This window comes from Sprattus sprattus, assembly GCF_963457725.1.
Source record: "Sprattus sprattus genome assembly, chromosome: 16".
NCBI classification, from domain to species: Eukaryota; Metazoa; Chordata; class Actinopteri; order Clupeiformes; family Clupeidae; genus Sprattus; species Sprattus sprattus.
Window position 1 is genome coordinate 16188584 of NC_137914.1, and position 4167 is coordinate 16192750.

At 43.0% G+C, this 4167-nt stretch overlaps 1 protein-coding gene across 1 annotated transcript in view; it reads left to right on the forward strand.

Annotated features, from left to right (window-relative positions):
* The window catches only part of ctnnbip1 (catenin, beta interacting protein 1), a 24016-nt gene extending 22821 nt beyond the window's left edge, over nt 1–1195 (forward strand). The window contains exon 4 of the mRNA XM_080853280.1: nt 1–1195. This exon is cut by the window's left edge and continues 1143 nt beyond it. The gene's annotated coding sequence lies outside the window, so the exon portion shown is untranslated.
* The last annotated feature ends 2972 nt before the right edge of the window (nt 1196–4167 follow it).

Genomic DNA, 4167 nt, shown 5'->3' on the forward strand with positions numbered 1-4167 from the left:
TAAGTTCCTCTCCTGACTTTGACATAGTTGTGAGATGTAATTAGCAGACTTGTTTGTTGTTGAAACGTAAAGCAAAGCTAAACTGTGCCCTGGGACAGAAGACCAGTCACACTTATTCAGAACCTCAGCCTTAAAACATCACGGAACCATGCTTGCACCAATGGCAAGAGAAGTACTAACAGAGCCCACAATTACACGTTCGCTCCTGACTCTGTTATCCATTAATAATTACCCTGTTGTAGTTATGCCAATAGCATTAACGGCTCAAAGGGAATATCCAGAACAGTGTTCTAAACACCATCAAATTGCCCCTGAGACCTCAAACAGATTATCGTGTTTGTTAGCTAGTTTGAACTGGAATATGTCAACAACAAAAAAAAAACTTTTTCCTTTGTTTTTCTTCTCTCATCTGCATTACATTTTTGTTCTTTTTTTTGTGATGACATGGCATCATGGGCAATATTTAATGTGTATAAATATATTTTGTTAACGTGCTTAAATTAAAAAAAAAAAACAATTGTAAGTTAATGTTTTATGAAATTAAGCATGCCTGCCTTGTGGTTTTTCAAGTGTTCATTTCAGTAGATTTACAAGGAATCGTGACTCGCTGACCATCACTTGTGCATCCCTGATGTCTGTGGAAGGGCGTTTTTTAATCATTTGACCATCATGTTGGCAATAATGGCAGAAATCCTGAAACTGAATGTCCTCAGTGTTTATGGCTAACAACATATTCCATTGTCTCTGCCAGTGACAAGGAAGTCTGTTCTCCATATGTTTACTTTTGTTTTTATTTGTTTCTAAAACAATTTTGCCTATGCATTTTTGTCCCTTAATCAACAGTCTTAGTGTGATGACAACAGGTTTTGTAAATTTAGGCCCAGCATCTCTAGTCCCTGTTAGCATAAGAGTGTCTGGTTACTTACATTGGACTTTAAGTCTATAATTTTACAGCATGCTGTTCCTGATCTTTAGTGCTGTATATCTTTTAATGTGATGGCTGATGTTGCCTAGTTGTTGTTCTTTGGGTTCTAAAAAATGTGTTGCTTTTTGTATTTTGATTTTGCTGTTTTTTTGTTCTTTTTTCATTGATAACTGATTAGTTGTTTTTTTGCTATATGGCTGCTGACCATGTCTTTTGACTAAATGCTTCCAAAACCTATACCAACTGAACCATTAAAGGAATTTAAAGATGGCTGTTATACTGTTCTGTTTTTTTTGTAATTCTTAATATGAATAATTTTTATTAGCATTATCTCAAAAAGAAAACTAGAAATACAACAAACAGAACACAAATGCGAGCTACAGGGATAGGTGCTGCTGCATGCCTGGTGCTGTTATTGTGCGTGTGCGTGTGCGTGTGCGTGTGCGTGTGCGCGCGCGCGCGTGTTCCCTCAGTCACGTTTCCCTGTAGTGTGGCGTGTCTGGAGACTGCAGAGTGCCTGTGCTCTGTTGCATCTTCTCTTCCTGCACGCCTCGAACAGCCAGGGACTCTCAAGGAGATGGATCATGCCGCGCTGGCCATATTTTCTCTGCTTGAATGTCTCATCATCTCCAGGCACAGGTCACCAATCAGATAAGCACAGGGTTCCTACCCAGCAGGACAGACTGCTGAGATAAGTCATTCTAGTGGCGTGTGTGATGCACTGGCTAAACAAAACAGATTCATGAGTTATGCAATGACAATTTCCCCCCTATTGTTTTTTTTCCCTTTTATCTTTTCAGATGCATATTGTTGTGAAGCATTTCAGACAAATTCTTGGATGCTTTCTTGGCATGGAGTTGTATTAATAAGGGCTTTGTCAGCTCTTCACTGCACTCAGTCTCTCTCTCCCTCCGTACACTGAGTGGGGAGCGTGTGGAGAGCTGCTCGCTCACACGTGAACGCCTTAGGTGACACTCATCCGCCTTAATGTCAACAAGCGTGGCTTGCTGTTTCATTCTCCGAATATTCCAACGCTTCTGTCTTGGCAACCATCGACGTTGCACACCAAACCGCAAAAGGGGGTGGTGGTCTAAATCATTCAGCGGTCTCTGTACTCTCCTAAAAAGACCAGCATCTGTCCATTGTTTCTAAGGCCATCCCTCACAGATGCATCAAATCCTGGAGATTTAGAAAATACCGGCTCGGGAACAGAGCACCAGCTGGCATTGTGTTTAAATAGACGTGCTTCACAGCCAACTGCTTTACAAGTGTCACATCACGGGCTGAGAGCAGCTCACATCTAGCCTTTTTCCACTAAGGTAGTTCAAGGGCTGTTTTGAAGCCGAGGCGTAATCTCAAACCAGTTCCTTGTGTTTCAACGGCCAAAGAACCGTCTCTCGGCCAGCAAAACAGGTTCTCTACACTTCACAGGTCTAGAACCGAGAACCACTTATGCCAGGGGTTGGATTGTGACCAACAAGACCAACTAAAACTTTGACTGCCATTTGTAAATAAAACAACAGTTGTTTATCAAGCTGCTAATACAGTATCTCCCGTCAGTAGGCCTATTCGACTGGACCTCCTCAGTGCTGCACGCCTACCTGTGCTGTGAAGCAAAAATGGCCTTGGTGTTGCACAACAGCCCGATCTTGTGATCATGAACCAGAGCTCCTCAAACAGATATGAATGACTGGTTTGATTTTTATTGATCACTTGTACGTGGTCCACTACTCATTTTTCACATCAATGTTTCACATCAATCTTACATAAATGACACGGTCCATGTTTGCAACAGTGAAAAATTAGTAGCTATGCTTGCTTGCTAGTCTGCCATTGTTGAAAAGTATATACACAAAATTGAAATTGACTTTATAATAATTAGCACATCCTTCCAGAGTTTGCATGTTTCATATAATACTGCTACTTGCCTGGAGAAGTAAGGAACGGAAATGAAGGAAGACTAGACTGGCTGGTTGAGGTAATGAACTCATTCTCAGTGATGTGTGCCCTCACCTCCGGCTGAACTGCGACCGCCAGTGCTAAGCTCCAGACTCACTGAGGGGTGCCCTGGGAAATGTGAGCTGCATGACTGAAGGGCATCATGTGTACCCCCGACACCACTGGCAGACTATAACCCTGAGCTCCCTTTCTCTCTTTCCATGTGTGTGTGTGTTTGTGTCTCTGATGCAGGCGATAACTGCCACTGGCATGCCACATTATGCAACACTGAGAGGCTGGACATTGTAGCTTAGCGCACCCCACTCGGTCCAGACAGCAGTCAACAAGCCGAAGCAAGCGGAGCATGAGCCTGAGCCTGATTGCGATTCTAACAATGAACCCCTGCCAAGACAGACAGAAGGGGGGGGGGGGGGGGGGGGGGGGGGCTTTACTCTGGTTGGGAAAGAGATGTTGATTAGATTAACTGAAGGAAAGGCATATGGGGAGATGACTTATCTGATGCAATCTCTAGACAAATGATTCCTGTGCAGTGGGGCTTGAGTGCGGGCCGATCGATGCTCTGCTGTATCCATTTAATTAATCATTTCGAAAAAGTTCCAGTCTGCTTTTGTAAACAACAGCCACATACTTAAGGAAGGCAGCTTCAGTTGCCTTAACAATAAGAAGAACTAATGCTAGGTTCTATGCCAACGGCTTGTGGTTACTCCTCAGTGGTTGCTCACAAAATAACTGGAGAAATCTAAGCACAACATCATAATCACTGCATACTGTGTTCTACTTCAGTGTTTGTTGCCTCCGGTTAAGCATAGTTTGTTGCTGGCAAGTGTATCAAGATGTGGCTTTAGGCCATATTATCCTGAGGGCACAGAAGGCCCACAGTGCCTCTGAGAGGCTTCAACATGTTTACATATCCAACTGAAAAGCCCGGCAAGAAGGCAACCACTTGAAAACACACAAAGAGGACGCCGAAACCATTGTCAGGTTGGCACAGGGCGGTATTTGAATTTGGATACGTGTCAACTATCAGTTACGTGCCATCTGTGCTGCAGTTTTTGCCTGCTATCGGTGCGGCTTTGCTGTACAGTCTTTAAAGATTAATCACGTTTTGATGAAACATCTCAAATTCCTTTGACAACATTTCTTGTCCTTTCTTACATTTTCATAATAGAAATCTGTCAGTGTTCCCACAGTGAGTTAGACAGTACATTAGTGCCAAGGGAACAACATGCACTGAATTTGACTTTGTGTAAGTGTTGCAAGCCATCCCCTAATTACTGAGACAA